Genomic DNA, 21,691 nt, shown 5'->3' with positions numbered 1-21,691 from the left:
GAGATCTAGTCCTATCTCACTTGAAGTTCACGGTCCAATTTGGCAGCCACACAAAAAGGAATAATTTTAGGATAATATAAACATTGAAGGCGAGAGTAGTCTGTGGAAGGCAGCTGAGGCCTCATAGAGGAGAGAACATTAGAAATGTGTTTTGAAGGATGGGCAGGGCTTTATCACATAGATAATACAGAATAAAGGTGAATAGTAAATACCAAATTGTGGAAACTTAAAACAATGAGATGTGACCAGGGGAAAGCAGGAAGACCTAGAGAGCCAGAAAAGAAGAATGAGTGGAATTGAAAAAGCTGGAAAATTAGCCTGGACATGTATGTTAATACTAGACTGTTCAGATTAACTGGCTAATAAATGAAGATGGAGCAATTCATTAAAAATAGTGAAAAAGATTTGAGTAACTGAAGTAAAGGTGGAAGCAAAGAAACTTACATAAACCTGCACTGGGGAAATATTCACTTATTGTTTTCTCCAACAGGAAAATTCCAGTAGTATATGGTTTCTCTTCTTTAACCCACATGATTTTCATGGGTCAATTCTGTAAATTTCTCGGCTTATCAGGTGAATTTATATTTAAACATCCCATATTATATTTCACTGAAACTATGTTTTCACTAGATTTGTCAAACCATTTTGGTTTTGAGCTTTAAGTGCAAGTGTGGTGATTTGAAGCTGTGTGTACTCCAGAAAAACATGTTCTTAAATGTATGACTCCTGTGGGTGTGACCCCATTTTAAGTAGGACCTTTTGATGAGGCTCTTTCAATTAAGGTGTGACCCATCTCAATCAGAATGAATCTTAATCCTATTACTGAAGTCCTATATAAGCAGAATGAAATTCAAACAGAGAGAGGAAAGCCACAGGAAGTAAGCTGAAATGGAAACTGGGAGAGAGAAGGAAGAGATGAGGAGACTCTGCCATGTGCCTTACCATGTGACAGCCAGCCCAGGAAGCCACATCCTTCAGGGAGAAAGCCTTGCCTTAATTATGCCTTGATTTGGACATCTCTCCAGCCTCAAAATCATGAGTAAACAAAGTACCATTGTTTAATCCAACCCATTTCATGATATTTGCTTCAGAAGCCTAGGAAACTACAACAGCAAGGTACCAGCCTCAAAATCATGAGTGAACAAATTCCCATTGTTTAACCCAAACCATTTCATGATATTTGCTTCAGAAGCCTAGGAAACTACAACAGCAAGGTACCAGGATAATTTTCCATTATTTTCTCCTTTGCCAGGAAAGAACCTAAAGGGCTCATTCTACCCTTATTGCTGATGAGGTAAGGATTCTGTTAATCCCAGGGGGCTTGCATTACTTTGCCCTGAAGCCAGCAAATATTTTTCAGTAAAGCTGGCATACAACCCTCTGAGTCTTTGGTTTATAATCACCTTTCCCACCACCTGTTTGACTTCTACACAGAAGTAATAGGCTGTAATAATTAACAAACCCAGTTTATGCAAGCATCAATTTGATATTACATGGTATCATAACATTATATGACTGCCCAGTTTCTATTAAATTTCAAATGTGATTGCTCTTTGGTAAAGTTGTCAGAATACATTCTTTTTCTTTTTTCAGTTGCTTATATTTTCCTAGCACCTTGAGGCTCTCTAAATTCCTAGTCAGCTAAAATAGCATGAAATCAAATTTGAAAAATCCAGTGAAGTTGAATTATAAATTATTCTGTGCTATATTCAAAAGGCTAGAGGTTTTGAAATTGAACACATCAGCAATGTTGGGCTCTAATTGTGTTAGGTTATTTAATAATGAACTAACATACAATTTTTGCAAAGTGTTGGTTGAAAGATAATTCTTTGGAATGAATTGAGGCACCAGGCACCTAACAGGAAATGAAACTGTCAGATTTGAAATAAATTTTGAGTATACATAGGACCAAATTAAAATCCCTTGTTCAACTATACAATTGACATATATCGCTGCTACTATATGATTGAGAAACTTCAGCCATTAATTATTTTTTACCATAATCCTGCCTTGCTATACAAAAATATTTATACCATGTTTTTTAACTCCTTGAAGGAGTTCACCTTCCCATCTCTAGCACCTGGCATATACATAGAAAGTATTCAAAAAAGCATGTAAGCTTTTAACAAATGTAATAAATGAATGAATAGTAATAACTTCTTGTTCTGTATCAAGCTCTTATGCAAAACACTTTCTGGGTTATTCTTCATGATGAATCTATGCAGGTATTACCATCGATATTCCCATTTTATGGGTGAGAAAGTGAAGCTCAGAAAGATCACACAGATAGTAAGGGACAGGGGAGGTGTCTCCTCAGTTGTAAGTTCCCCATTCTTAACTGCTACATTATATTAGATGGCTATATGAAAAAGTAAAGCAAATAATGATTGTTTGGATCAAAAGTATCCAGAAGATAAGGCTTGTGTGAATATTTTACACTGTGATTACAGTGGCATGCAGCAATAGGGTACACACATTTCAAACTACAGATTGTAATAAGATACTGTTATTGATCAAGAAGAGGTTTAGGATGGGTGGGAACATGGTTGGATGGGTTGGGCAGATAAGGCTCAGATCTCACTAAAACAATGGAGAAAGAGCAAGAAGCTGCCTTGGGGACCTGCTTTGTGGTACAGCAAACCAGGATACTGATTTATAACTCCCAGGAGAGTGAAGGTCAGAGACGCAATGAAGCCAAAACAATTAATCAGAACATAGACAAGAAAAAGAAAACAGAATAAGAGCAATGAAGTGTCAAAGTAAAACTGTACCACACGCACAAAAACAACAACAAAATAAAACCATACAATGGGGAAGCAGACTTGGCTCAATGGATAGGGCATCCACCAAACATATGGGAAATCCACGGTTCAAACCCCAGGCCTCCTTGACCCACGTGGAGCTGGTCCACGTGCAGTGCTGATGTGCACAAGGAGTGCTGTGCCATGCAAGGGTATCCCTCGCACAGGGGAGCCCCACATGCAAGGAGTGCACCCTGTAAGGAGAGCTACCCAGTGTGAAAGAAAGTCCAGTCTTCCCAGGAGTGGCACTGCACACACAGAGAGCTGATGCAGCAAGATGATGCAACAAAAAGAGACACAGATTCCCATGCCACTGACAAGAAAAGAAGAGGACATAAAAGAACACACAGCAAATGGACACAGAGAGCAGACAACTGTGGGGGGGAGGAAGGGGAGAAATAAATACAAAATAAATAATAAATCTTAAAAAAAAACAAGAACCATAGAATAAAGAGAGAAGCTTATCACCTGAATAAACTCATCAAGAACAGATACCAAGACAGGAAAAAAAATTACAAGCCATACTAAGAAACACAAAGACATGGTCCAGTCCAGGAAACAAACTAAAAATGAGTAGGAAATGCAAAACATGGAACAACTAATCAGAAATATCAAAACAAATATCATGAATCAACTTAATGAAATGAAGGAAGAGATTAAGGATATTAAGAAGACACTGGGAGAACATACTGAAAAAATTGTAAACATACATTTAAAGATAACAGATATGATGGTGATGAATGGCACAAGAAATAAAAAATACACTGGAAGGACATAACAGCAGATTTGAACAGGCAGAGGAATGAATCAGCAATGTGGAAGACAGTACATCTGAAATCAAACAGATAGTAGAATGGATAGATAAAAAGATAGAAAAAATTCAGCAGGGACTTAGGGATTTGATTTACAACAAAAACATACAACCATATGCATTATAGGCATCCCAGAGGGAGAAGAGAAGGGAAAAAGGACAGAAGGAGTGTTGGAAGAAATATGGCTGAAAAACTTCCCAAACCTATTGAGGGAGATGGTTGTACAACTCTCAATGAATTCAGAAAGATTGAAATTATACAAAGTAATTTCTCTGACCACAATGGAATGAAGCTGGAAATCAGTAAGGGGCAGAGAACCAGATTAGACAAAAAGATATGAAAGTTAAACAACACACTCTTAGACAAACAGTGGATTAAGGAGGAAATTGCAAAAGAAATTAGTAACTACCTTGAAATGAATGAAAATGACAACACAATATATAAAAACCTATGGGATGCAGCAAAAGCCATACTAAGAGGGAAAGTCATAGCCATAAATTTCTATATTAAAAGAAGAAAAAAGAGTTAAAATCAAAAACCTAACTGCACACCTGGAGGAATTAGAAAAAGAACAAAAAACTAACCCCAAAGGAAATATAAAAAAATAAATAACAAAAATTAAAATAGAACTAAATGAAATTGAAAATAAAAAAGCACTAGAAAAAAATCAACAAAGCCAAAAGCTTGTTCCTTGAAAAGATTAATAAAATGGACAAACCCTTAACTAGACAACAAAGAAAAAAAGAGAGGAGATTCAAATATATAAAATAAGAAATGAGGAAGGGGATATCACCACTGACACCACAGAAGCAAAGAGTGTCATAACAGGATACTTTGAAAAATTATATGCCAACAAGAAGGCTAATTTAAAGGAAAAGAACAAATTCCTAGAAAAACATATGCAGCCTACATTGTCAAAAGAGGAAATTGATGAACTCAACAGACCACTCACAAGTAACAAGATAGAATTAGTCATCAAATCCTCCCAGCTAAGAAGAGCCCAGGACCAGATGGCTTCATAGGTGAATTCTACCAAACATTCCAGAAAGAACTAACACCAATCCTGGTTAAACCCTTCCGAAAAAAGAAGTAGAGGGAAGCAGATGTGGCTCAAGCAATTGGGTTCCTGTTACTATATGGGAGGTCCAGCATTTGATTTCCAGGGCCTCCTGGTAAAAGCAAGCTGGCCTGCATGACAAGCTGACCTGAGTGCAGAGCTGGCCTGAGCAAAGAGCTGGCACAGCAAGATGACACAATGAAAAAGAGACACAGAAGAGAGACAGTAAGAGATGCAGCAGACCATGGAGCTGAGGTGGCACAAGATATTGAGCTCCTCTCTCCCACTCCAGAAGTTCCCAGGATTGGTCCCTGGTGCCACCTAAAGAGAAGACAAGCAAACACAGAAGAACACCCAGTGAATGGACACAAAGAACAGACAATGGGGCGGGGGGTGGGGGGGGCATAATAATTAAATATAAAAATATGAAAAGTGGAGGGAACATTGCCTAACTTAGTCTATGATGCCAACATCACCCTAATACCAAAGCCAAACAAAGATGCCACTAAAAAGGAAACCATAGACCAATCTCTCTAATAAGTCTAGATGCTAAAATCCTTAACAAAATACTTGCTAATCATATTCAACAACACATTGAATGAATTATACACTATGACCAAGTAGGCTTCATCCCTGGTATGCAAGCATGATTCAACATAAGAAAATCAATCGATGTAATACACCACACAAACAGACTGAAGGGAAAAAAAGTATGATAATCTCAATCAACACAGAAAAGGCTTTTGACAAAATCCTTGGCAAAAACACTTCCAAAGATAAAGGAATAGAAGGAAAGTTCCTCAATATGATAAAAGGCATATATGAAAAACCCATAGCCAACATTGTACTAACAGGAAAAAGTTGAAAGCTTTCTCTGTAAGATTGGGAACGAGACAAGTATGCCCGATGTCACCACTTGTTATTCAATATTGTACTAGAAGTTCTAGCTAGGGCAATTAGACAAGTAAAAAGAAATTTAAAGCATCCAAATAGGAAAAGAAAAAGTAAAACTCACTGTTTGTGGATGACATGATCTTGTACATAGAAAATTGTGAAGTATCCACAAAAAAGCTGCTTGAACTAATAAATGAGTACAGCAAAGTGGCAAGATACAAGATCAACATGCAAATATTAATAATGTTTTTCTACACTAATACAGAACAATCTGAGGAGGAAATCAGGGAAAAAATTATATTTTCAATAGAAACAAAAAGACTCAAATATCTAGGAATTAATTTAACCAAAGAAGTACAGGACCTCTATGCAGAAAACTACAAAACAATGGGAAAAGAAAATTTTAAAAACCTAAACAAATGGAACTACATTCCATGTTCATGAATTGGAAGAATAAATAGCATAAAAATGTAAATCTTACCCAAACTAATTTATAGATTCAAGGCAATACCAATAAAAATTCCAATAGCCTATGTCACAGAATTAGAAATGGCAATTACCAAATTCATTTGGAAAGGAAAGTGCACCTGAATAGCCAAATGCATTCTAAAAAGGAAGAGTGACGTGGGAAGAATCCCACTGCCTGACCTTGAAACATATTGCAAAGCTACAGTGGTCAAAACATCATTGTTCTGACATAAAGATAGACACATTGATCTTCGGAATAGAGTTGAGAAATCCAGAAATAAACTCTCTCACTTATACAGCCAACTGATCTTTTTTTTGTTTTTTTTTTCCTTTTAAAGATTTATTTTTTATTTATTTCTCTCCTCGTTCTCGCCAGTTGTCTGCTCTGTGTCCATTCACTGTGTGTTCTTCTGTGACCACTTCTGTCCTTATCAGCGGCACCAGGAATCTGTTTCTTTTTGTTGCGTCATCTTGCTGCGTCAGCTCTCTGTGTGTGTGGCGCCATTCTTGGGCAGGCTGCACTTTCTTTTGCTCTGGGCAGCTCTCCTTATAGGGCTCACTTGTTGCACTTGGGGCTCCCCTATGCAGGGGACACCCCTGTGTGGCAGGGCACTCCTTGCACACATCAGCACTGCGCATGGGCCAGCTCCGCATGGGTCAAGGAGGTCTGGGGTTTGAACCGCGGAACTCCCATGTGGTAGGCGGATGCCCTATCCATTGGGCCAAGTCTGCTTCCCTCAACTGGTTTTTGACAAACCTACCAAGTTAATGTTAACAGAACAAAACTGTCTCTTTTCAACAAATGGTGCTGGGACAACTGGATATCTATAACCAAAAGAATGAAAGACAACCCCTACCTTACTCCCTATACAAGAATCAACTCAAAATAGATCAAAGACCTAAATATAAAAGCCAGGACTATAAACTCCTAGGAGAAAATGTAGGGAAACATTTTCAAGACCTTGTAGTAGGAGGTGGATTCTTGGACCTTATGCCCAAAGCATGTGCAACAAAAGAAAAAAATAGATAAATGGGACCTCCACAAAAAAAATACTTATGTACCTCACAGGACTTTGTCAAAAGGGTGAAAAGGCAGCTGACTCAATGGGTGAAAATATTTGGAAATCATATATCCAATAAGGGTTTGTTTTTTTAAAAGATTTATTTATTTATTTATTTATTTGTTTGTTTATTTCTCACCCCTCACCCCCCTTTGTCTGCTTTCTGTGTCCATTCATTGTGTGTTCTTCTGTGTCTGCTTGTATTCTCATTAGGTGGCTCTGGGTACTAATCCTGGGGCCTTCCAGAGTGGAAGAAAGGCAATCAATCTCTTGTGCCACCTCAGCTCCCTGATCTCCTTTGTCTTTTATTGTCTCTCCTCTGTGTCTCTTTTTGTTGCATCATATTGCTTCACCAGCTTTCCAAGTGGGCCAACACTCTTGCAAGGCACAGCACTCCTGCACAAAGCAGTACTCTGTGCAGGCCAGCACTCCACATGGGCCAGCTTATCACATGGGCCAGTTTGCCTTCACCAGGAGGCCCTGGACATCCAACCCTGGACCTCCTATATGGTAGATGGGAGCCCAATTGTTTGAGCCACATCCACTTCCCTCCAATAATGGTTTAATATCCAGGAAATATAAAGAGATGTTACAACTCAATAATAAAAAGACTATAATAATAAAAGACTTTATTTCTAAATGGGGAAAAGATTTGAATAGACATTTGTCTAAAGAAGAAATACAAAGGGCAAAAAAAAACACATGAAGAAATGCTCATCATAAATAATGATTACGGAAATGCAAACCAAAACTATAAAGAGGTACCATTTCACACCTATCAGAACGGCCACTATTAAGACAGAGAACTACAAGTGTTGAAGAGGATGTAGAGAGATAGGAACACTTATTCACTGTTGGTGGGAATGCAGAATGGTATGGCCACTGTGGAGGACTGTTTGGCAGTTCCTAAAGAAGTTGAATATAGACTTGCCACGTGATCCTGCAATATCACTACTGGGTATATATCCAGAAGAACTGAGAGTAGTGACATGAATAGATGCCTGCACATCTATATCCATAGCGGCATTATACATGATTGACAAAAGTCGGAAAGAACCCAGGTGTCCATCAACCAATGAATGGATAAACAAACTGTGGTGTATTCGCACAATGGAATATTATGCAACAGTAAGAAGAAATGAAGTCATAAAGTATATGACAACATGGATGAACGTAGAGGACATTGTGTTGAGGAACACAAGCCAGACACAAAAGGACAAATACTGTATGATTGTGTTACTATGAACCAAATATATTATGTAATATATTGTATGACTCAAAAAAAATTTTATAGGTATCCATTAAAAAAAAAAAAGAATGAGAGAGGAACACCATCTCACACCTTACGTAAAAATTAACTCAATATAGATCAAAGATCTAAATATAAGACCCAAGACCATAAAGACCTTGGAAGATAATGTAGGGTAGCATCTACAGGACCTTGTATTATGAAATGGTTTCATGAAATTTACACCCAAAGGATAAGCAATGAAAGAAAAAATAGATAAAAGTGACTTCCTCAAAATTAAAAACTTTTGTACTTCAAAGTAGTTTGTCAAGAAAGTGAAAAGTCAGCCTACTCAATGGGAGAAAATATTTGGTAACCATATATCTGATAGGGGCCTAAGGTCCAGCATATATAAAGAAACCCTACACCTTGAAAATAAATACATTTATTTAATGTATAAATAAATACATTATTTTTAAAATGTATAAGTGATTTGAATAAACACTTCTCCAAAGAAGAAATACAAATGGCTGAAAAGCAAATGAAAAGATGCTCAACATCACTAGCTATTAGGGAAGTACAAATCAAAACTATAATGAGATATCATCTTACACCCATTAGACTGGCAGATATTAAAAAAAAAAGGACTACAAGTGTTGGAGAGGATGTGGAGGAATGGGAAACCTCATGCACAGCTGATGGGAATGTAGAATGGTGCAACCACCGTGAAGAACAGTCTGATGGTTCCTCAGAAAACTAACTATAGAAGTGCCATATGATCCAGCAATGTAACTGCTGTGTATATATCCAGAAGAACTGAAAGTAAAGACATGAACAGATATATGCACACCAATGTTCACAGCCACATTATTCACTATTGCCAAAAGTTGAAATCGACCCATGTCCTTCAACAGATGAATGTGTAAACAAATTGTGGTATATACATAAAATGGAATATTACCCAGCTTTAAGAAGCAATACAAGGGGGGCAATGTGGCATCTGAGTGAGTGCACCTTACGTTGTCTCCTGCAAAGAGGCAGCCGAGTGGGATTGAAGTCTTGCCGGAGTGGGCTGTCTTGGGGCTAGCAGGGCGGACGGTGTATGGATGTCTATTTGGAGAGACAGTGACTCAACCCAAAAGCCCATCAACAGACGAATGGATAAATAAAATGTGGTATATACATACAATGGAATACTACTCATCTATAAGAACAAATACAGTACAAACACATGTGATAACATGGATGAATCTTGAGAACCTTATGTTAAGTGAAGCAACCCAGGCATTGAAGGACAAATACTACATGACCTCTCTGATATGAAACAAGTAAACAAAGCCTGTCTCAGAGAGCTAGAGAGTGAATGATAAACTTAAAGGAAGTTGGGGGGTAGAGGAAGGTTGTGAGCTGACACCTACTTGGGTGAAATCTATGATAAGCTGGAGGTAAGTATTTGTACAGGGAAAGGATAAAATGGGGACATAGAGATTACTTTAGGTAGGGCTTGAGGGGGGCTAGGGATGGGTCAGATGGCCCACGAAATTGGGGGGAGTGTGGGGAGAACATTTGAACATAGGAGATTGACAGGCATGTCGTTCAAAGTATAATGCAGAGAAAACTCTTTAGAAAATATAATATGGAAAATTACCTGTTTAAGATGCTTGGGGCGGGGGGGGGCGAGGGGCGTCTGGCACAGGGCAAGCTTCTAGGGAGTGTGTGAGTAATCATTTTGTCATAGTGGGTTATATCACTAGGTAGAGACTCATACAATGACAGTGATGGTATACCCACATCCTGGGGAGGATTGATGTTCTCAAACAGAGGGAATTGTATCTCTCAAGAGAATTGGTGGCTCCCAGTGGGTTAGGGCAGTCAAGTATGCCAAGCGCTCAACATTTTTGCAAGTATCTCTGAATATGGCCCATCAAGTAATGAATTGATTGTCATGGTGGGCCCTGAGGGGAGGGGGAAAGAGGTGTTGAATACCTGGAATCAGTGTAACAGTGGGGCAATGGAAGTGTTACACAAGATCATGCAATGATGGATATAAGACATGTTAAATTACACCAAAAATGTATAAAAGTCAATAGGCTAAAATGTAAACCATAATGTAAAACATAAGGTAACTAAAAATTTAGAAAATTTTATAGTCTAAAATATAAATCATAATGTAAACCCAAATGGAACAATGTTTGAAAGCTATTGTTTCAATATCTGTACATTAGCTACAAAAATATAATATGAACATGTAAAAAGATCATTGTTGGGGAAGGACAAAGGGTTTAATGTTGGATATGTGGGAGTACCATATATTGTATATGTGAATTACTGTGATCTAAAACTTATGTAAAGACAAACTTAATAATTAGGAAAAAAGAAAGGAGGTAGACACTAAGGAAGAAATGGAAGAAATTGCCTTGCCACTGTACATACAGGGCAACACCTATAACAGTGATGAAAGGCAAAATGTCAAAAACAAAGCTTTTTCATTTTTTCATTTTTTGGATGCCCCAATTTATTTTTCCTTTGATTTTTCTGAATTACTATGTGTTCTATATCTAACTTTTAAACCCATCACTATATTCCATTTTACTATTAATGGAACCTGGCAATATATTGGGCTTCCTTTTTGAAGAAGTTTTGGGCTACAGAATGGTTCAACTATGGCAGGGGAGGAGCACTTGTGTGGGGTGTTATTGGTGGGGGGGCACATGGTTGGGAGGGAGTTCTCCAGGGCATGTATACAGGGTACATAGAAAGGTTTGGATATTTTCATAGTGGTTTCAGTTGGAAACAACAGATGAGAGAGTGCTGAGTTCCTGACCAGGGGAGCTCTATCACATTCCCCAATGGAACAGCAAAAATCCCCCAAGTGCAATGGCAAAGACCAACAAAGATGGATGGTCCAATGACGAGCTCTTGATACGGATGGCTCAAATTATAAGCTTGTGTGCCTGAAATATGAACCAGGCCTAGAGCTGTGAGGTGCCTAAGAGTTACCTCCTGAGAGCCTCCATGTTGCTCAAATGTGGCCACTCTCTAAGCCAAACTCAGCATGTAGATGCACTGCCTTCCCCCCCAGCATGGGACATGACTCCTGGGGATGAGACTCCCTGGCACCGAGGGATTACTACCAAGCACCAACTGATGATGTAATAGAAAAAGACCTTGAATAAAGAGGTCAACTCAGACTGGCAGAATATCTCAGTCTACATGTAATATCAGGTATTAAAACTGCTTTTTTACTTTGGATAAAAGTGGGAAATGGAAAGGACAAGTGAGTTTATATAGCTATGAGTCTCCAAAAAAGAGTCGGGAGGTCATCAGAGGGGTAATGCTTATGCACACCTCAGCAGGGTACCAGAGACAGCCAAGATAGATGGAAACCCAGGTGCTGGTTCTCCTGAGGGCTGCAGAGACCCACAGGTTCTATGGTCATGGCAGATGGCTCTGGAGTTCAGTGCCCTGTCAGTTGGCCTTACTCTGGAGTTTGTGTTCCTGCGTGTGATGGAGTTGGACTCGATATGACCTTTCTACACATGCTTCTTCTGTTACCTTTATTGGACCTATGGTTGGCGTTTGGGTTGGTGTATACTCAGGGGACCTGAATCTTTGAACTGTCCATGTGACAGCCAGGCTCTGGGCCTCAGCAGACTTGTGGCTCCTACCCTCTGGTTTCTTGGACTTATCCTGGCCAGCTGACAGGGAGGTGAAGAAGGTCAACCACCACACCAGGGAGCCAAGAGTGCCTACAGCTGCAGGCAGGAGAATTGCATCCATCATCCATGTGGAATCTAAGCCCCCTCTTGATGTAGAGGGGGACTGGACATAACCATCTCAGGGTCCACAGGATGGAGGAATAGAGTATGGATTAGAGTGGACTTACTGGTGTTCTGCTGGGGAACTATTGTGATTAGTAAGGAAAGAAATTGTAGTAGTGATGTGGAGAGGGTGGCCACGGTAGCTGCTGATGGTAGGGAGACAGAAGAAGAGATATGATGTGGGGGCATTTTTAGAATTTGGAGTTGTCCTAGGTGGTGCTGCAGGGACAGATGCTGGATGTTGTATGTCCTATCGTGGCCCACTGGGTGGACTGGGGGAGAGTGTGGACTACAATGAGGACCACTGTCCATGCGGTACAGCGGTGCTCCAGAATGTATTCGCCAGGTGCAGTGGATGTGCTGCAATGATGGAAGAGGTTATTGATGTGGGAGGGGTGGGATGGGTGGGGTGAGGGGGTATATGGGGACCTCATATTTTTTTAATGTAACATTTAAAAGAAAATAAGGGGAAAAAAAGAAGCAATATAGTATTAACACACAGGATAACATGGATGCATCTTGAGGACCTTATGATGAGTGAAGCAAGCCTGGCAATGAAGGACAAATCTTACATGACCTTATTGATATGAACTAAGCAAAATGAACAGACTCACAGAGCTAGAGTATGGAAGATAGATTTACAGGAAATAGAAAGGGAGAAAATGATTGTGAGCCAATGTCCATATGGGCAAAATCTATGATAAGGTGGAAGTGTGTAGTTGTACAGTGGAAGGACATGACAGTGGTGTAATGATACTGTTAGGTTGGACGGTGCTGGTTTGTCAGGAGTATGGGGTGGGGAGGGTGGGTTAGACTGTCCATGGAAATGGGGGGAGGGTTGGCATTGGGAGCAGGTGAACACAGGGGATTGGTGGGCACATGGTTGAAACTACAATGTTTGGGATGCTCTTTTGGCAATATGAGAAGTGAGGGTTGCTGGTTTGGGGTGTTGGATGTGGGGGACACACCTGGGGCAGGCTTCTAGGGAGTGGTTGAGTGTTAATCTTGCCATAGTATGTTATATCAGTGGTTGGAGACTCACATAATGAGCAGCAAGGTAGTGGACTCCTATCCTGGTGAGACCCACTATGTTCTCAAATAGACGGGTGGGAATCTCTCAAGAATGTTGGCAGTGCCTAACAGGGGAGGACAGACCAATGTGTCAAGGTTTCAGTATTGTTGCAAGTAACTATGAATCTTGACCTTCGACGAGTGAAGCATGCTGGTTGACATGGGTCCCAAGGGGAGGGGGAGGAAGGAATAGAATAGATGGAACGAGGGGCATTTTGGGGGATATGGAAGTGTTCTACATGATCTTGCTGGATACAGGCCATGATGAATTGCATCAAAGTTTAAAAGAGTATGGTCCAAAATATGAACCATAATGTAAACAATTGACCATGGTTCATAGCTATGTTTCAGTATATGTACATCAGTTTTAACAAATGTACCATCCACATATAAAATTTTTTTAATAGGGGAAGGGGGAAAAGGAGGAGGATGTTGGATATATGAGAGTCCTCTGTATTCAGTACATGACTTTCCTCTAACCTAAAACTTCTTTGAGACAAAATGAAAAAAGTAAGACACTGGGTCAATAAACAGAAGAAAATGTCACAAAAAGAACAACAAATATCATGGTGATGAAAGGCAAAACGTCAAAAAATTTTTTTTATTTTTTCATAATTTTTTATTATACCAAATTTTTATTTATTTTTAAGTGTATTTTATTTCTTATTTTTAGTATTATCATTTTTAATTCATTTTCTTATTAATTTTATTGGCTTCACTTTTGAAGAAGTTTTGGATCACAGAAGGGTAAAAACTGTGGCAGAGGAGGATCATTGGTGTGAGGTGCCAGTAATAGGGGGATACACAGAAGGAAGCTCACTTGGGCATATAAGGACTAGAAATGTGTTCAAATGTTCATGGGACATTGTCAAGGTCGGTGGAGATTCACACAATAACTGAATGAATATCAAATTCCCATCCCAGGTAGCTCTACCACATTCTCTAATGGAGCAACAAGAATTCCCTGCGTACAGGGGCAGTGACTAGTGAAGGATGGTCCACTGACGGGCACTTGATATTGATGACTGTACATATGAACCTTTACTCTTGAAATTGAAACTTAGCCTAGTATTACAGAGTGCCTAAGAGTTGCCTCCTCAGAACCTCCTTTTTACTCAAATGTGGTCTCTCTCTCTAAGCCGAACTCAGCATATAAATACATTACCTCCCCCTCAGCATGCGACATGACTTCTCAGGATGGGCCTACTTTGAACTGAGGGATTATTACCAAGCACCAACTAGCAATGCAACTGGAAAAAGACCTTGACCAAAAGGGATAAAAGATAAAGACAAATGAGTTTATATGGCTAAGAGACTTCAAAGTGAGTTGGGAGGTCATTCCAGAGGTTACACTTATACACATCTTAGCAGGATCTCATTGACTGCCAAAGTAGATACTACCCCAAATAGCAGGGCTTCTGAGGACTCTGAAGACATCCAGACACTATAGGCAAAGTAGATAGCTCAGGAATTTGGTGCCTTGCCAGTGGGCCCTATATTGGAATGTATACTCCCCATTGCGACATAGTTGAACTCAGTTGTGGTTTCCCTACACATGGTTCTTCTGTCCTACTATTTGAACCTATAATTAGTACTAGAGTTGGTAGGTATACATCCAAGAGACTTAAATCTTTGGGCTGTCCATGTGCAAGCTGGGCCCTGAATCTCATCAGAGTTGCAACACCTACTCTCCAGTTCACTGGTCTTCCCAGGACAACTGACAAAGAGGTGATGATGGACAACTACCACACCAAGGAACCGAGAGAGTCTACAACTACAAGCAAGAGAGCTTCATCCATCGGCCCAGTGAGATCGCAGCCTTCTCCAATTAGAGGTGGAATGGACATTACCATCCCAGAATCCTCAGGATTGGGGAATAAACTATGGACAAAATAGACTTACTGGTATTCTACTATAGACTTACTGTGATTCTAAAAATGAAAAAAAATTATATCATTGATATGGAGGCAGTGACCACTGGAGGTTCTGAGGACAGGAAGAGGGAAAAGCAGGTATAATACAGGGCATTTTGGGACTTGGGAATTATCCTGAATGACATTGCAACAACAGATGCAGGCCATTATATATCTTGCCATAGCCTACAGAATTGTGTAGGAGAGAGTATAAACTACAATGTAAACTTGAATCCACGCTTAGTGGCAATGCTCCAAAATGGGTTCATCAATTGCTATGAAAGTACCTCACTAATGAAGGGTGTTGTTAATGTGGGAAAATGTGGGAGGTGTGGGAGTGGGGCACACAGGAATCCCCTATATTTTTCATGTGACATTTATGTAATCTAAGTATCATTTTAAAATAAAAATACATTTTTTAAAAAGGAAGAGGTTTAGGCCAGAATCAGATAATTCTGTGATTCTTAATTTTCTCATTCACTCTTTCTGTGCAAGGAACAATAATTCATCTATACACTCAGGTAAGTAGCAACTATGTGAAACTGTGGAATTTGTCCAAACTGTGGAATTTGCTTTTTTATTAACTAAGTGAAGATTTATAAAAACATTATTTTGAGCCAGATTTCTCCAGAAATAGGCAGGTAACTGAAATACGTATTAAATTATATTCAATTACCAGTATAACTGACTCAATTATTCTCCTTTCTTAGGATTCAAACTCCTAGAGTGCAAGAACTAGGCATGTATAGTAACAAGTTCTGCATATCAGATAATTAGGGATTCCTTTCAGATAAACACAGATATAGATATAATAACTGCATTTATTAGGAACTCTGAGACTCCTTTCTAAAAAGAGAAAGAAAAGAATCCTGACCAATTGATCATTTGGTCTATAACATTAAGCCAAGTAGTGTAAAAAGTGCTTACTTTGGATGCTGGACATTGTGTGTCCTGCCATGGCCCACTGGGTGGAATGGGGGAGAGTGTAAACTACAATGTAGACCACTGTCCATGTGGTGCAGCAATGCTTCAAAAGGTATTCACCAGGTGCAGTGAATGTGCCACAATGATGGAAGAGGTTGTTGATGTGGGAGGAGTGGGGTGGGGGGGTGGGGGGTGTATAGGGACCTCATATTTTTTTAATATAACATTTAAAAGAAAATAAAGAAGAAGAAGGAAAAAGAAGCTATTAGAATAGCAGAGTATCAGTAGAACACTGATATTCTACTATAGAACTATTGTGACTAGTAATGGAAGAAATTGCAGCATTGATGTGGAAAAAGTGGCCACGTAGTTGCTGAGAGCAGTGAAAGGGAAGAAGGGATGTGATGTGGGGGCATTTTTAGGACTTAGAGTTGTCCTAAATGATATTGCAGGGACAGATGCTGGACATTTTATATCCTGCCATAACCCACTGAATGGACTGGGGGAGAGTGTGAACTACAATGTAAACTATTATCCATGTGGTGCAGCAGTGCTCCAAAATATATTCACCAAATGCAATGAATATGCCACGATGATGAAAGAGGTTGTTGATGTGGGAGGAGCAGGGTGTGGGGGGTATATGGGAACCTCTTATGTTTTTAAATGTAATGCTTTGTGGGAGCTATTAACTTTTTTAAAAAGATAACTAAAAAATTAAATTGAATTTTTAAAAAAGTGCTTACCTCAAAAACAACTAGGTGTACACATAAATGCATGCTCTACTATTCACCTGCATATTTGTGTTGTCTAAGTAGCACCATCATAAACTCCACAGTTGTGTCAATCAAATTGATCAGAGTATATTGCTGGATCCAATTAAGATAATAAGTAATACTAATAGCAAACAATTTTGAGGGCTTCCCATTTAACAGAGATTTAGCCCAGGAAACAATTAAGTAACCACTTCTTCATTGCTGAAGTGCACTATTATCATGACCATTTTATGGGTGGGGAAGTCTGGGCTTAGAAATCAAGGAACTTACCCAAGGTCACACACATAGTAGGTGGTTAAACCAGGATTTGAACCAAGTCTATTGAACTTCCAAGCTATCCTTCAAAAAGAATTTGTTACAAGTAAGAAAGAAAGGAAAGGATGGAGAAGAGGAAGAAAGGAGGGAGAGTAGAAATAAAGAATGAAACAAATAAAGAAAATGAAAGGGAAGGGAAGAAAAGGAAAGGAAAGGAAAGGAAAACACTCTATAACACACAAAACAAGCTAAACATGCAGGGAAATATCACATAATTTCATTGATACATATCAGTGTATCAATTGGTGCCAATTCCTTTATGCCTGGGAATTAAATGCCAGACTTAGTAGAGAAAACTTTTATAAATAAGGCATTACAAAATAGAAGAAATTAAAAAGAATGATTTGACTAGCTATTTACTGAAAGTAGAGGCAAAACGCATTCTCCTAATCCTGCCAACCACATTGCTAATCCTGTATACTATATAGCTGTGGAATCCACCTTTGTCTGTGGAACATAGAGCAGGAATTAATGTGCTATACAGGGAAAATGTTTTCCCCCAAAGCTTCATTCACAACACAGAATGACAGCACAGAGAGCCTGCTTGAATCCAGTGGTATCAAACAGATCTAAGATTCAGGTGTCACAGATAGCCAAGGAAAGCAGTTATTCATTCAAGTTTACCAGGTGGTTCACGTGACTCTGTATGATCCTGAAATAGCCCTCCTATTTTCTCACTACCATTCACAATGAAGAAGAGAAACCGTCAGGTTTTAAAGAGTCACTTGGAAACACAGTAGGTGTCTACAGGTGAACGGATATATTTCACAAGGAATGATTTACTACCTACAGCGGGAATTCAACAGGGAGAAATAAGGCACTCTAAAGCTTTAAGTGCTAAAAGAGAGGTAGCTTAGAAGGGCATGTGTTGTGGAATCTGAGCCTCCTCTTGACATAGAGGTGCAATGGACACAACCAATCCAATGTCCACATAGAAAAGGTGGTATTGGATTGGGAAAAGTGGACATGGTGGCTGATGGGTATGGGGAAAGGCAGGAAGAGATGAGAGGTGGAGGCGTCTTTGGGACATGGAGCAGCCCTGGATGGTGCTTCAGGGGCAATCACCAGACATTGTAAATCCTCACAGGGCCCACTGGATGGAATGGGGGAGAGTATGGGCCATGATGTGGACCATTGACCATGAGGTGCAGAGGTGCCCAGAGATGTACTTACCAAATGCAATGGATGTGTCATGATGATGGGAATGAGTGTTGCTGGGGGGGGGGGGGGGGGAGAGGTGGGGTGGGGGTGGTGGGGTTGAATGGGACCTCATATATATATATATTTTTAATGTAATATTATTACAAAGTCAATAAAAAAAAAAAAGAAGGGCATGTGTGGCAGGCTTTGTACCCAATGTTCTATGCAAGATTCCAGATGTGATCCTCGAACTGTAGTTAGATTCCCCAAGGGACCTTAAACGCCATGAAGGAAAGGAGCAGGGAAATACATTTAGTCTTCGAAGCTCAAACTTAAAAGTCACTTCTTCCAAAAGTCTTTTCTGCTCCTCTGCCTAGGCTAGGTCCTCTCTTACACACTCTCAGGGCACTGTGGTCTTCTCCCTCACTGTCCTTGTAAGAATTTTAACTTTTCAAACTTCTTGTTATAAAAGTGTTTTAAATACTCAAGAATATTCTACCATACACTTAACACTCAGATTTAACAATCATCATGATTTTACCACATTTTTGCTTCATCTATCACTTCCCTTCTCACTCTTTCATATTGGTAAACTATTTAAAGTAAACCGTATCATTTCATTTCTAAATACTTTAATATGCATGTCTTAAAAAGGATCAATTTCTTTCATAATAGCTGCCTCAGCCTTATTCCCCTCTTCCCCCTACCCTGAGAAGCAGAGCCTAAAACAAAGGCTTGCATGCAGTTTGTTATTTTATGAAGCGATCCCAAAAAGGAGTACAGAACTGAGACAAGTGGAGCAGGGAAGGAAAGAAGTCCGTTCAAGGATGCAGTATCAGAGGATCAGCCCTGTGGACATCCGGGCCTGACTCCACTGAGGACCTTCCAGGGAGCCAAGTAGAATGTGACTCAGATTGTCCTTTGAGTGAGTGCTATCGACTGGTTCCCACACCTCATGATCAGTGTCTTGCTGTGTTAACTCTCTTACACTCCCAGGTTGGCAGTGGAATGCTTCAGATAAAGTCTGGGAAGTTTCCCACAGGTGTCCCACAGCAAGCAGCAGAGAAGATCAGGGCAGAAAGTGAGAGATTTGTGGTGCAGTTTAGAGGAGGTGCTACCAGGTTTTACCTGCACAACTCTGGGTACAACAACAGCAGGTGGATTGGAAATGTAGGATTAAGAGAACATGATTCAGGGCACAAAAGGTGCCTCACACAACTACAGCTAATGGAATTCATTCCAAATCCTTGGTATCATTTAATAGCCAGGCCAAAATAAAATTCCCACAATTGTCTCGAAGATGTCTTTTTAGAACTGGTTTGTTCTAATTAGGATCAAACAAGGTCCACAAATCATACTTGGTTGTTATGTCTTTAAATCTGTTTTTATTTAGAACAGTCCTCTCTCACATTTTTTCTCACCATTGATTGATGTAAAACACGTCAGTCATCCTGAAGAATGCTCCACAGGTTGGTTTTGTCATGTTACAGAGTCATTTCACTTGTTTCTCTATCACCAATATTTCTTGTAAATCATCATGAGCTCTAAATGCTAGATTAAATTCAGATACAATTTATGGCAAAAAAAATACCATAAGTGATGCCATCTACTTCATAGCATCCCAAAAGAAAACACATGTAGTGGGCTTAATGGTGACCCCTAAAAAGACCTGTACACATCCCAATCCCTGGAACCTATATTACCTTTTATGGCAAAAAGTGAAAATTATTTATATGGCAAGAGATATGATCAAGTCAAGGATCTTGAGAAAGGTAATTATCCTGGGTTATCCCAATGGACCCTAAAAGCAATCACATGTATTTTTATAAGAAAAAGGCAGAGTGAGACAGATACACAGACACATAGGGGGAAATCACACAGAGAAGGCGATGGGAAATGAAAGCAGAGATTAAAGTGATGTGACCACAAGCCCATGAATTCCAGAAGCTGGAAGAGAAGGTATGAATTCTCTCCTAGAGTGGCCACTGAAGGGCAGCCCTGCCAGATCTCGGACTTCAAGCCTGTTAGAGAATAGATTTCTGTTGTATGAAGCTGCCAACTTTATGGCAAGTTATTCTATCAGCTACAGGAAACTAGTACAATACACAAGATTTGGTTGTCCCAACCTTAGACATTCTGAGATAAGGTATTTTAGTATGCTAAAAACTGCTGGGAGCAGTACACAAGAAATGGGTTGGCTTTTACAATGGGAATGTATTATATTAAGAGCTTACAGTCCTGAGGCTGTGAAAGTATCCAAACCAAGGCAGCATCAGAGATGCTTTCTCACCGTAGGTCAGCTTCTGGTGATCTTGGACTCCTTCCATGTCGCAAGGCACATGGAGGCATCTGCTTCTCTTCAAGTCTCCTTGCTTCAGTTTCTGGCTGCTTTGTCTGTGGCTTCCTCTTGTCCAGGTTCCTCTCTGAACTCCTGGGTTCTTTCCCTCAGCTTCTGTGGCTTTTTCTCTGTGTCTTCTGTTTCATAATGACTCCAGTAAGAGGATTAAGACCTACCCCATGTCATGCAATCTAATCAAAGGCCCTTAACTGCAGTGATTTAATCTAGAGTTCCCACCTACAATAGGTTTACATGCACAGGAATGGGATCCACAAAAAGCTTCAAACTGTCGCAAAAGGGTTCAGGTGGTAACAGCCTGATGCCTCCATTGTCAAGCTACCCATGAGCTTTCCTTTTAACGGTTTTATTCACTAATGATCATGGACTGCCTTACTTAATAATTTAAGGGTAAGAAAATTATGTTTTATGAATTCTGCCACTCCTTTCCCTTTCATTAGTGACAATTCTTTCATAATGAAGAACTTTCCCTTATCAGTGTGGGCTTTTTGGTTAACCTAAAATACAGTTCATACAAGAAATGTGGGATAAATACTTAATTCATTCCTTTAATTTGCCATATTCCCAAGCAAGGAATTCTCATTATAGTCATTTAAATAATTATTTGCCTCCCCTCCTAGATTATAAACTCCATGTCCTAGATTATAAACTCTGTAAAAACAGAAAATTTGTCAATCTTCTTCCTGCCTAATCCACAATGTGTGCCACAAAGTGGAAGCACATCTAAGATATCTTAACAAACAAGACTCCTACTATGCCCCAGAAATCCTAGAACCCCAAGAGGGATATGGAGTCTCCATTCTGCTTGCCTTTTTTCTTTTATCACAAAACAGTGAAATTATTTCAGGGTTTTTTCCCCCAGCCCTAAAGCAAGAAAGCAAAATCCTTCCAGGCAATATCAGCAACTCCTTGTGAAGAGTACCAAACTCTGAATGCAGGGAATCTCAGGGTGGCTTAGATGGAGGCTTGGCATTGTTTTTCTCACCAAAAGCAACTACTAGGATTATAGATTGAGTGGGGAGAAACTTCAGCAGTCATCTAGTCAAGTACTTTTAAA

General features: G+C 39.6%; 1 pseudogene; it reads right to left on the bottom strand.

Moving 5' to 3' along the window:
* Positions 1-20,605, bottom strand: part of LOC101447819 (WD repeat-containing protein 82 pseudogene) — a 33,562-nt pseudogene extending 12,957 nt beyond the window's left edge.
* Between the last annotated feature and the right edge of the window lie 1,086 nt (positions 20,606-21,691).

This window comes from Dasypus novemcinctus, chromosome 26 (genome assembly GCF_030445035.2).
Source record: "Dasypus novemcinctus isolate mDasNov1 chromosome 26, mDasNov1.1.hap2, whole genome shotgun sequence".
Lineage (NCBI taxonomy): Eukaryota > Metazoa > Chordata > Mammalia > Cingulata > Dasypodidae > Dasypus > Dasypus novemcinctus.
The sequence above is the reverse complement of the archived record's forward strand: the minus strand, read 5'-3'. Positions and strand labels throughout refer to the sequence as shown.